Source organism: Rhyacophila brunnea, unplaced genomic scaffold, assembly GCF_057557595.1.
Source record: "Rhyacophila brunnea isolate RB1 unplaced genomic scaffold, BYU_Rbru_1.0 scaffold_135, whole genome shotgun sequence".
NCBI lineage: Eukaryota > Metazoa > Arthropoda > Insecta > Trichoptera > Rhyacophilidae > Rhyacophila > Rhyacophila brunnea.
Genome location: NW_028232791.1, coordinates 473,031 through 487,718, shown reverse-complemented (window position 1 = coordinate 487,718; position 14,688 = coordinate 473,031). Strand labels below are relative to the sequence as shown.

General features: G+C 24.5%; 1 pseudogene; it reads right to left on the bottom strand.

Annotated features, from left to right (window-relative positions):
- Nucleotides 1-13,257: 13,257 nt before the first annotated feature.
- On the bottom strand, nt 13,258-14,358 carry LOC147076031 (uncharacterized; annotated as a pseudogene).
- Nucleotides 14,359-14,688: the final 330 nt, after the last annotated feature.

Below are 14,688 nucleotides of genomic sequence, written 5' to 3'. Positions count from 1 at the left end.
TTAATGGGACAAAAGTACGAAACTATATGCGAATTTTATGCTTTCTTAAACAATACTGGAAAAATAATATGATTAATTTTCTTGAGGTCCGGAATCTGTTATTCTTCAGGATGATTGAAACAAGTGTTGAGAAAATATCAAAGGCAATTTAAACAAATTTTCTAAAATATAAAAATCTCGGAATAGTATGGCAAATAAGTGACACAAAATTATCTAAGTAATACGCGATAAAGTTAAGAGTAGCTATTATATTAGCATCAAAACATATAAAGACTTTAAGTTAAGAGTAAATTCTTGAAATTTTTGTGCCTCGATCTAGATATTTAGTAAAGTGGAGTACAGGGTTTTTAATTAAGACATATTATTTGAGACCAACGCTTCTGATTATGATTTTAAAAGCACGAAAATTGACAGTTAATTGTAAATATTATGTTTTTACAAAATTTGGCTGTTTTAGCAAACCATAGTCAATATAACATGTATTTCAAATGAATATATGATTAGTGATAAATCTGGATATTACAGATGTATACTCGTATAAAAAGGTGGCTGAAATGAATCCATGCAAGACTGGAAAGAAAAATTTATATAACCTTATCTAAAAATACAATTATATGTTTTCAAAAATGTATATTCTGTTTCTTTTACCTTTTTTTTGAAAAAATGTAGTTACATGTAAAAACATTTTTTCAGACGATAAACTTGAATTTACATATGCTAAAAGAAAGTTTTTTATTGGTGAAAAATATAATTAAAAATATGTGTGTGAATTGAACAGGTAATTTGTTGTAAATCTTTGTACGGTATTATAGATCAAAAAATAAACTTCGTTCGATGTTATATTTATATTTTTTTTCATATTTAGATAAAAATCATATATTTTTGTATGAATCGTGATCTTGCAATATAATCTAATATAATGTTTAGGTACAAAATATCAAATAGTTTTAAAAAAATGAATGTCATTGAAGGTAATTCTGCGTTCACTTATATCGGTTAGGTATACATGGCTAAAAAAACGTACGCGATTTAATTTCATAATAGTCTAATACTCAAAAAGAATAAGTATGTTAAAATGCTAGCATATAATACGTTTTTCTGCGATAAATATATGTAAATAGCTGCTAAGCGTAAAAATTTTGTATTTGTTGGTAATTTAAAAATATTAAAATTACACGCCTCATATAAGTTCTTAATATAGAGGTCAATTTCATAATATTTTTATAAAACATTATGTTTAGCATCGAAACATTTGTAGGCAAAAAGACAACTTTTTTTTGCAAATGAAACTAGATTGATTCTTTATTTTCTGTTTTTGAAAAACTTGTCAAACCTATACTTTAGAAGTTGTTTACATTCTTTCAATATATTTAAAAATTGAAGCTAGAGAATTTCTTTGTTTTATTTTAATTTCGTAGGTACTACAAAATAATTTTTTTGTTTTTCATTGGGCATTGGATGTAAATGAACTAATTACTATCCATTTTATCTGTATATGAAAAAAATACTAATTGGAATTATTTCTTATCTCTTTTTTGATTCACATTATTAAACAAACATACGAATAAGTTTTCGCATGTAAAAATCATTTGCGTGTAAAGAAACATAGAACTATGCAATTTTATGATAAAAAGTAATTTTGTATATATTGAAAAGGCATTGGTGATATAAAAAGTAAATTACTTGTTTTGTAAACATTTTAAATTATAGGTTTTAATATATTACGAATAAAGAACTTATGGCTATAAATACCTTTGACTACTCTATTTATTTGTTTATTTTCTAATTACAAAAATCTGGTGTAAATTCGAATTTATTATTATTCACTAATCCATATTATAAAATCAAAAATTATGAATTGGCTTTTATTACCACATTTTAGGTAGTATCTCAGGAAAAATTCATTAAATGTAATTTGTTTTTTTTTTCTTTCTTGTATATGTATAAATGTATTCTATCTACATATTTGATGTATTAACATATATCATAAAAAAAATTGAACTAAATTTTATGAATTAGAATCAAGTTTACATGATCAAAATAAAATGGGATCAATTTGTGCAATAGATAAAATTAAAAACATTTAATTTCATATCAATTAATACCGTTGATATATTAAATAAATTATCTGGAATTATTATCATTTAAAACATAAACGCAAATTTTTAAGATCAATTTTTTTATCTTAAACATTTATTTTGTTTTAAATCGCGTCTTGGTAAATTTACTAATTTTTTAGCACAAGTTCTTGAACTATTTTGTTTAAATCATGCTTTTATCTATAATTCTTCATAAATTGATAAATTAAAAAAAAATGGACATGAAATACAAAATATCTATGTGCACAACCTAAATTATATTACATATTATTATAAATATATTTTCTAATATGAGTATAGCGTAGAGGAACGTAAAAATATTAAAATATACACTTCTGTATTATAGTAATAATAAATGTAAAAAATTCTTGATATAAGATATATCTGCATCAAGATTAAAAAATACAAAATCTTAAAAAATTTTCGCTATTATAACTATATTTAATCATTTACGATGTGACAATAAAAGCTATCATTTCATGTGATTTTATTCACATAATGAATAAGAAGATGCAGTAAATTCAAGTTTATAAAACAGACAACTGACATATTTGAAATATCTTATGTTAATTGCCGAACGAATAATATGTATTTTAAATCATGTCAACAATTTTAGAATTTTTAAAAATCCATGGGTGATCATATATTATAAATTTTGAATTAATAAAAATTAATCAACTCACTTTATATAATTTTCAAAATAATCTATTTTTGTCTTTGCTAAATTTTTTATAAATTCTTTCTATTATGTTGTATACGTCCCATTTGGATATTGAACGATCCTTAATATATCTTTTGAACCTTTCCCAAATCTATCTTCGTCGATCGCTCTTCTTCTGTCTTATAGTATGATTTCAAGTGTCTTGCGAAGTGTGAGAGCTTGTATGTGTTTTCTGCTTCATCTGTGATTTTTAGTTCCTTAAAATATTTTAAATGGAACTTCGTAACCACCCCATTCCTGTGACATTATTCTTGTTTTAAAAATGTATATTCAGCACTGTTCATTTACCAAGATGTCAAACTTTTTATATTTCTCTGTCCTAACTACATTTAAGTATTAAGGGCATTTCTACCTATTTTAATCAAGTAATGTCATTTACATTTTTATAATATAAGACAATATCAGATATATTTTTCATTTAGTTTGACTATTCAAACTATTAAATCTACCTTTATTTCTGCTTTTATGTTTCTCGGGTCTCTTGTAATGATAAGTTCTTCTCTTTTTGGTTTTCTTGAATTTTTAGCGTGTTTATATAGGGAAATACAACGATCTTATGGTATAATTGTGCCTTTGTGCACGATTATCCCATACGATCTATTACATGTTGTTTCCAGATAATCTATTATTTTATGGCTTCGTTACTGTTTGGAAACTGTATCCTTTCACTGAAGAATACTTGTCTTTTCCTGAATAAAAAATTATTTACCTTATTTACGTGTTTTTTTTTAATTTTTAATTTAATAGCAAAATTTATGATAACAGTGCTTGGAAATTGGCAATAAAAGGTATAGTTTGTTTTATAGAATTTACTGCAACTTAAATAGACTAAACACATTTTTATCTGAAATCTCAAAGGTCGTGTTTTTCTCTTTAGTTATATTAATATAGTTTTGTTAAAGTCTATTGTAGAAAATCTTGTATTACATGAAACGTATTTTTTATTAGCATTTGAATATAAAATACAACATAAATATTTAACAATATGTTCTTGCAAGAACATAAAAGTAAATACAAGATAAATGGCAAAAAAACTATAAAATGCAAGATTCTATATACTTATAAGAAGAATAAAAGAAATTTCTAATGAACGAATAAATTTAAAGTGATAACTTTTGTTCTTAAATATAATAAAGTATCGTTATCAGCTAAATATATATTACTTGTTTATGATTTAGCTACATTTACAGTTTTGCATATTTTAAAGTTCAAATGCAATTGAAACACATGTTTATTACTTTGTATCTTAATCATTCATTTGACAATCTGATTCTAGATATACTTAAATAGCATTAAAATTTTTTTTTTATTTATCATGTAACACTTAACTTTATGATTTACAATAGACGACATTTATGACATTTTCAAAATTGAAATTCTTACTACCTAGCAGTAAAAATACGTTATTTTACATCATAATATGATTTCAATGATCGTTTTGTATATCTTGCAGTAATAAATTACATATTGTTGAAAAAAAAGGATTAATTATTCTATCTCATAAAAATAACAGTTAAAGACAGCAGCAATATTTAGTAAGAAAAACTCCTTTAAATTTAGAATTCGTATATTTCATACTATTCTTTTTTTATTTGATTTTTCTAAAGAATAAAAAAATACCATGTCTAAATATAAGAATTTAAAATCTTGTAATTTATGTAATCTGTATTTCTAAATTAAAATCTTGTAACTCTATGTTATAATATTAATAGTATTCTATAAACTTCAAACATTAGCTAAATGTAAAATTTTTATTTCAAAATATTACGCTTACAAAGCATAGTTGTTTCCTATTCTATGTGTATATTTTTTAAGCTCAACTCAATGTTTTGCACCATTTTGTCTTTTTCCCGGAAATATTTGTTTTTTGTTTGTTTATCTTATTATAAAAATGTGTTTTTTTATTTCACAAGGCTATTACTTTCTATATTTCTCGAAAATAATTCATAATATATGTTTGAAGCAAGCCATTTGCGTGTTTATGAATTTTTTATGATTATTTTTGATTCTTATATAAAAAATGCCGCTACTTACGGATTTTTTGAAAGTATAATATTTACAAATAGATGTCAAAAGATAAAATCCTTTTTATTGAGCTTTTTTTGATATTGCAATTTTATATTGTTTTTTGAGAAAAACGTGATTTTTTATATGGATACATCATATAAAAATTCCAGCCTTTTTCCTATTCTCATACATCTATAATGCATATCCCTTCTTCAGAAGTCTCATTAGTTAAAGGTTTATAACTCAAATTAATGGTTTTATTTATCATAATCATTTGTGTTTTTGGTTCTTTCTGCTATATTTTATGATATTGTGTTGCCACAACATCCATGAAACTTCAAATGGTATAAATATCCCAGCATCTTTTTATTTATTAATAAAAATAGTAATTCCTATAAGATGTATTGTTATCTTATGAGAAGAAATATATTTTTTAGGGAATTTATCAGATTTTCTTTGCGTAGGTCTTTTTAAAATAGTGTTACTTGTTTAAAAAATTCTGGGTGTATTTTTTTTATTAAGCCCTATTTTGATTTGTGTTATTTTATACTATTTCGAATATAATTTATGAACTTACTCCATATCATCATACAAAAATCAAGCTAAAAATGCATATTTATGTATCAAATATCTACACAAGTCTGTATTAGCTAGGCTAAATATTTTTTTTAACCCATTTTTTAACACTTTTTAAAGTCAGTATGATGTTCAGGAATAGATGTGTCAATTCTTTCTTGTTTGAAAATTTCATAATGGTCATTTTTCACCTTTTGCTTACAAACTTGTGAAATAAGGCTTATAGCAGATATTAAAATCCTCATATTAGAATCTATGTATGTTCTGATGTCATAAATTATCAATCATCATGTTAAAACTGCTAGTATTTCTTGCGAATAATCAAATTCATAAATTTTATATATTATTTATTAAATCTAATGCATTTGTATTTGGCTAGAATTAGCGTTATTTGTATGGAATCGATTGAATTTAACTACTGTGATGCTAGGATCTATCAAAGAAGTAAATTAAATATTAAGTACTGGTTTTATCTAAAAAAGTGAATTAACATTTGCAAATAAACCAAAAATGGAATAAACACATTACGTTTTTTGTTAAATAAACAAATTTAACAACGTGTAAAAAAAAATGTTATACTATAAAGTTCTTTTAGAAACGAATAAAACAATTATATTATTTTTTTTTTATGAAAAAAAAAGCAGTGATTGACAAAAACAAACTATCACCAATAGCCGCAACCTCATTCATCCTATAGTTCATATAATTGTTAATTAATGGAAAAAAAAATGTTTTCAAATCGTATTTATAGCATAATCTACGATATAATCCATTTAAGTATGATATTTTTAACAACATATTAATATAATTATAATTTAATGATATTTATATCATATTTTGATTCCCATAAGATGTGAAAATTGAGATAAAATTATTTTAATATATGAAAAAAACATTTAAATACCATGAAAGTAAACACTTTAACTCTACTTATAGGCCTAAACTAAAATATTATATAGGAAAATCTACGATGAATATTTTATATCTGTTTCACCATTCTAATATAATAAAACCAGTTTCTGCATCTGAAAAATTCTTTATTCGTAAAATTACCTAAATTTTTGTGATTTATTTATGCTACATTCACCGTGAGAAAAAGTAAAAATGTTTTTCAATAAAGCACGCACATATTACCCGGCGAATTTATAACAAAAATGCATAATAAAAAATTTTAAATCTATAGAACTAGTTTTAGACAATATTATGTTATACACACATCATAATATTTTTTGGGCTTCAATATCCCATTTTTTTGTTTAATATTATATTTTCCTAAATATATATGTTTTTTTAACAAAAAAATAAATTAAATATTTCTGTATCAATAATTCACACCTATGACTTTTCTAGATTTCTTTATGTGAAATTTAGTAAACAAATATTCACTGCTAACTATGGCAATATAAATCAAAAAACTCATATAAAATTAAAAAAGAATTGTAAAAATATATTAAATATATTATCTATAATGAGCCAAAATATTTTAAAGATATAAAAATCGATGTATCTTGTTTATGATCACATCTTATAGCGATATAAAAAAGGAAATAGTTAGTAAACACACTATGCATATATCGTGAAGTTAATCGCGATAGGATGTAAATCATATTCTAAATATGATACTTAAAATTTCACATCAAATATTCCTCGTAAAAAAACAAATATATAGCTTTTCAACCGTCTCATATGATTCTAAAATTATGATCAAATAATATATAACTGCTTTTATTGGTTTTTTATGTGCTGTATTTCATTCTGTAGCATATTTATATGCTATAATATATATCTAATATTATTTAACCAGTAAATAAACATTCTATATTATTTTATAATGCCTAATAATGTTACTCGCTTATAATTATAATTTTTTTCTAAAAATGTTGGGTTTTTATGTGCTATATTTCATTCTGTAGCATATTTATATGCTGTAATATATATTTATTAATATTTAACCAGTAAATACACATTCTATATTATTTTATAATGCCTAAAGATGTTACTCGCTTAAAATTATGCTTTTTTTGTAAAAATGTTGGATCTTTATGCATGTTGTTTTAAGCCTGAAATTTTTCTTTTTAGACTATCTGCAATAAGCAAAGAATAATGCTAAAAATAACGATGAAAAATAAGATGTTTTCTTTATTCTTTGAACATTTTCCAGCTATGTATCTTTATTTTTATCTGTATCTAAATGCTAAATAGGTGTTGTCAACTAACTGCAGTTCATAAAAAAACACCTGGGGTAGTGTAAATTAATTTTTATATACAAAAAAGCATGCGTTTTTAAAATTTTGAATTATATCCGGTAAGATCCAAAATTTGTAAGCTTAGATGAAAAAAGTCGATTAAATATTGTTACCGGGTGCAATATAAACCAATCCTTATTTATTATTTCTATTGAAATTTATTAATAAATCTAAAGGTCTAGTTTTTAGATTTTTTGTAAATAAGCTTGTGATACTTGTATAAATATAAGAATTGATTCTACTTTGAACATATATTTTTATTTAATCTAAAAACAAGATGAAAACGGGTGTTTTTTGATTACCTGTTTAGTGAAAAAATATAATATTAAAAAAAAATTAAGAATTGTTTCATAGCATTTCATATTTTTTATTTACCAATTCCTTCAAAAATAAAAATGGAAGTGTATTTCTATTTCTAGAATCATGCAAGTAATATCCAATAATCTTAAATTGAATATTTTTTATGTTTTTGCAAAAAAATTTGATGACTATATCTTTTTTTTTTGTAAAAAAAGCCAAGTAAATCCCTTTTAAATTAATAATACTATGATCATGCTGCATATCATTCATAATAAATGATTCAAGGTCAAAAAATTCATCAATGTGCGTGATTTTCTTGCATATTTTTATAAAATCAATATGAATATTTTTTTTGAGACCTTCAATTTTAAATTTATTTGATGGATTATCTTTTAATTCTTTAAGTATGCTTTTTTGGTAAAAGCTACTGAAGAGTCTATCATAAGTATTATTCCAAAAATTCTTTTCGAATGTAAATCCTGAATAATTTAAGACTATATGAAATGACTCATCATAGAAAAACGTCTTTGAGTAAACATCTATTCGCATTTTTATGCTCATGGTGTTCATACTTTTATAGAAATCATATAGTTTATTGCTTGATTTCATAAGACTGTCAAGTTTTTGTTCTTCATAATTGGATTCATAAACTTTGAAGTCTGTATTTTCTATAGAAGTAAATTCAGAAACAATATCAGTATTCAAAACAAAAATATCAGAATCTAATTTGAAATAACTAATATTTTTGGTAAATGCTTTACTGATTCTCAACGTAGTTTTATGTATTTTATCGCGTTTTTTATTTTATTAATAGCAGAACCGTATATATGGGATTCTTGTATGATGAATATATAATTTTCATATAATTTTGATATGAATTTTTTTGTTAGGAACACCAAGTAAAAATCCATATTCAACAATGACATAATATTTCTCATAAAGCACGATATATTCTTGCTTTTAAAAATAATTTCTTCGCTTTTATTATTTTTATCGATTAGATCATAAACCACAGGCATGTAAATATTCTCTTTTTTTATATAAATGATGATCCATTCATACGTATAAACCACTTTCTCATTATTATAAAAATCTATGTTGTATTTTAACGAGTATTTGTATTCTTTTTCAGCTATAATATTCATGTTTGGAATTTTGCACACAGAAAAGCCGTAGAAGGGTGTTTTTATGGTCATTCCTTCACCATTGCTAAAATCTTTATAAAATGGAAGATTTATATGAAAAAGAATTTCACTTTCTTTCTTTATGAAATCATCATGTTCTTTTATTCCATGAAACTCAATGCTTTGCACCAGTTTTCCATTAAAAGCATCATCTTTTATCTTACCCTGCTCAAATAAATTATATGACATAGCACAGATAATTTCTCTGTTTCTAGATTCATATATTTCATGTGAAATTTTATTTTTAAGCCCGGTGTTCAGAATTATCTCTTCAGGAGAGATTAAATCACCTCTTCTACCATTTGTATATTCCCTATAATAATCCACAGCTTTGTCACCATCAAGAATCAGAATTATATAAATAAAATTTCTGTGCTTTTTTTGAAAGTCATGTGCTGAAAAATCGACAGATTTTACTTTGTTTATTTTTTCTATAATATTTTGAATTTGTAATAAATTCACTTTAGAAATTTCGCAATTCGAAAAAAGCATAAAATCAGATTGATTTCCATTAGTGGAACGCTCATTAAAAATATGATTTAGCTGATCAGTATTTGAATACACACTAAAATTGAATTTGTTGTTATGATTATCAAACTCATTTAGCAAACTTTTTATCCTTTTATTTTTTGTAACCTCGCTGTTTTTTTTCTCACTGAAAAAAGTTATAGAGCTTTTAAAAAATACATATTCTAGGAAATCTTTACATTCATTTTCGAACTGACGTGAATCTATTTTTCCACAAGTGTGAAATAATTTCATTCTAAGTTTCTGTTTATCTACTTGATCAAATATTACAGTTTTTAAAGCATCCATCGAACCATCATTTATTATTCTTGAACAAAAAATGTGTTGATTCAAAAGTGTATTGAATAGATGTTTATTTTTTTTACATACGCTTCGTAATATTTCTTTGTTTTCATTATGGGCTTTTCTTAAGATTTTATCACATATAATAAAGCTAGAAAAAAAATAAAAGTAAGAATTCATAGATTTTATTTTTAAAGCATATAAATACGGAAATTAATACCTTTTCTATAGTTTAATATATAATTTTCTATAATAAGATTATTATAAATATGCTCTATTTTAATCTAAAATAGGAAAAGTCTAGAAAATGATTTTCTTTCTTATCTAAATATTAATTCAAGTGAACTTTACCAAATGGAATATAAATGTATTAATTTATAAATTTAATCAGGTTTTAATTTTGTGAATTTTTGATTAAACTTACAAAATCGAATTTTTTTATGCATTCTAATGTATCATTTCTAAAGTAAAATATGCATATATATATATATTTTGAGGTTTCTTTTCTAATGTGAAAAAGATGTAAATTTCTTTGATTCAAAAATAAATGACAACAATTTTACAAAACTATTATAGTTAAATAAGTTTTATGATTTTATATAGTGTATTTTTTTTGTGAATTTACCTATAAATTCAAAAAGTATATAATTTTATCAATTATAAATGTTAATCTTGGTAAAAAAACTTTAAAAAATCGAGTTATGAACTAACTGAAAACAACACTAATAAAATAAAAAGGTCCACAAATGTATAACTTTTTATGCATCCTCTTCTTTTTATTTAAAAAAATTATAAACACAATGATCAATATATAAGATGAACATAATACACACAAGAAAAAATCAAAAATGTTTTCTCTTATAGCGTCTAGCTTGCTCTTTCTAACAATACTAATTATTCAATTCATAGATTAAATATAAGGTCAATTTCAGATTTACAATTTTTTTTATTTATGGGTTAAGTTTCTTATTATTAATTTATCTATTGAGACATAATTAGCCCATTGTGAACATTTCACAACTTCTTGATACATATTTTGACATATTCCTCTGATCCATCACATCAACTGCTCTTCTTCTTCAGATGTAATGTGTTCAAGTGTCTTGCGGGGTGTGAGAGCTTGCATACATGCTTCAGCTTCGTCCTGGATTTTTAACTCCTTGACATATTTTTATGGAATTTTGTAACTACTCCATCCCAACTAACATGTTTTAATTTTAATCGTTATATAAAATTCAAGATATGAAAAAAATATTTTTCTTGTCATATTTTAATTCACTTTCGATTTTAGTTACTTCTGCTTTTTCTATAAAAATTATTGGATTTTAGAAATTATTTTCAAATTTAATATCTCTTTTAGTTCAATTGTTTATGTGAGATATTTATTTATAGGTTAATTTTCTTTTTATCGATTTATTCTATTTAGACGTAGTCAGCGTTTTGGGAATATTACACAACTTCTTGATGCATCTTTGACACCTTCCCCTGATCTATCTATATCAACTGTTCTTCTTCCCTCAAATGAGATGAGTTCAAGTGTCTTGCGGAGTGTGTGAGCTTGCATGCATGCTTCTACTTCGTCTGGGATTTTTAGCACCTTAAAATATTTTTTATGATATTTCGTGACCACCCCAGCAATGGTTTTAGAATTATGTTATATGTAAGTCTAAGAAAAGTCGATGTTTCTATTTTTATAAATTTCACATTTTTGAATGTTCTTATGTTTCTATTTAGAAACCACATTAAGAACATGGCATTAAGTTTATAATAACATTATTTTCTAAAAGTTAATACATAATTTATACAGCATTCCCCAAAACTGGAATGTGAATTGTTTGAAGAGGTCAAAATTTATTATTTTAAAATTCCATTCTTGTTTTTTAGGCACACATATTTCTTATTATAATTTAATTATTTGTACTTTTAGCCACAAACTATGTCGTATTTTTAAAGAAGTATGGAATCCCAAATAAAAAGAAGCAATCACAAAAGAATAGTATTGAGAAAAACATTTGAATTGATTTGTTTTGAAATTATAAATTTTACTCGTGAAAATTGTAAATAAGATGTTACTAAAAAAAGTATTGGGCAAAAATGTACCATGGAAAATCTAAAGCTTTGCTTGAAATAATCTAAATAGCTAAAAATAAAATTATCATATTAGAAAATTCAATTGTATCCCATATGTTGCGGTAAATATTACAGTAGAGAAAAAAAATAAAAATACTAGATAATAATATGTTTGGTCATTTCATAATACTATTAATTCTCTGACGAGATAAAATTTTGTCTAAATAATCAATATTTTGAAATTTACTTTGTGTTTGGTTTTATCTTTTTGCACCTTTTTATCCAAACGAAATCCTAAGATGGATATATGTAGCAGCATAAACATATGAATTTAGTTAACTATTAAGAAATTTAAATTTATGTGTGTGGAAGTTTTGATTTATTATCTCTTAGCCTAGAGATGCTTTCGGTTTTCTATAAATTAGATTTTATTTTTATTTATGGGATTGTTTTTGATTTTACTTTTATATTTGCAAACACATTGCGCGAAAGAAACAATTTTAGGTTTAAACCTCAACAATACTTTTTACTATCTCTTCCCATGCTAGATACTGATCGATACCCTTCTTCTCTAAAAATCATCAGTTTAAGTGTCTTATACAACCCAGAAGTTTATAAAATGAATAGCCTAATTACAATTCTATATGTATTGTGTAGTTAATTGAATTTATTTACGGGTTTATTTATCCTATTTCAAGCTATAGGATTGAGGAAACCCTTGAAACAATAGGTCTTGAAAAGAGGAGAAGTATCGAAGAAAATGTAAGAGAAGAGGATATTTCTAAGGGTATAGACATGTCATGTCATTGGAAATAAACACATCATTCTGAGGAGAAAATCATAAACTACAATACCAAAATTAACCAATAGAATTTAAAGATTTATTTATGGGGTATATTTATGGTTATAATATTGGTTTTAGTTCTCCTGCAAATTTAAATTTTTTTCCATGCGCACGTCGTATTTGTATTTTTGTCTTTCTCCTATTCTCCGAAATCTTGTAGACCTATAAAATAAAAGGTTTATTTAAACTACTTAATTTATTTTATCTAACTACACTTTTAGAAGAAGTATTAAAATAGATCGATTTATAAAGCGGGTGATTCTTAAGTGATAAATCTATGTATTTTAAATGCAAGTTAAAGTTTTTTATGGGTCGGGGGCTTTGTATTTTTAATGCTTTTCCTCCCAGCAAAACCTAGATGACCTAAGAGTGTGGTATATTAGCGTTAATTCAAATTTATTTATTTATTTTTCTTGTTTGTAATTGAATAAGCTGCTTCAACTAGATCTGCATGTTTCTCCATTTCATCTCTAATTGGCTTGATAATTTCATCAATCATTAACGACACACTATTTTTTAAATCAGCTGGATGTATATTTTTAGCAACAAAATCAGACTCTAATTCTAAGTAATCACCAAATACAATATCATCACGATCTTTACAAAAAATAACAACCTGTTTTTCTTTTATTGCATATATAGGGAAAATAATGAATTTGAGCAAAGAAAGCAAACCTGTTTCTTTGTTTCCCTCTTCACAAAAACATTTTCTAATCTTTTTCTGTATATCTTTAGTCGAATCACAAAGATCAATTTTGCTATACACATCAGAAGAACTCATTTTTTCACTATTAAGTCCCGGAATCATAAAATTCATTAAATGTATTCTCTTCTTATAACTTAGTAAGGGGAGATACTTCATCGCATACGTAAAAATTTTTCTTTGATCTACACCGCCAAATTGAGCATCAACATCTAAATATTCTTCATCAAGAGCTTGCATTGACGGGTAAATTAACGATGATAAAAGTGGATTATCAACTTGTTTTACTACTTGTGCACCAGCTTTTTTTGCATCCCGTTCTGATGTTAAAGTAGATATTCTAAAAAGATCCATAGTGTATTTACTAGATGTTTGAAAATCACTTCCTTTAACGAATTCAAGCCGTCCATTTGTTTTCTTAGAATTAATATTGAGATCTTCTAGCTTTGTATTTAAATTCAAGTCTTTAACTTCAATCTCAATATTAAGGCTTTTGAGCATGGCTTTAATTATTATTTCATAATAAATTGTTCGATTTTCAATTTGCTCGAAAGGGGCTTTTAAATTATCTAGAAATGCATGAATATCAGCTAGCAAAATTTTTACATGACTATTTGCCATTAAAAAGTCTCTTATTTTAAGTATTGGAAGAAAATATGCGATGTGAGGTTTACCTGTTGTTGCTGTTCCCCAGTAAATCTTTATATCTCTTTCTTTTATGATATCCTTGAGTTCGGAATCACCAATAACTTCTTGAAGGTTACGTGTGATTAAATCGTATTTCGTTTTGTGGTCCATTTCAAGGGATATTTAATTTGCTAATATTAAATTGAAATAGATAAATATCAAATGTATTTATTTACAGGGTAATTTGATGTTTAGACTACAAATATCGTCCAAGAAAAACATTAAATTGCTCCATAGAACATATTTTCCTAATACTTATTTCAAAATGAGCATCTATCATGAATTTTTTATTTGTGACTAAATAAGAAATAAATATATTTAATATGTTCACAGAAGCTATATTTGTTTTCATAATATGCTTATTTTAGATCGGTACCTCATTATTTTTTATTTATGGGTTAAGTTTATTTTTATGAATTCCATCTATTGAGACTTAGTCTG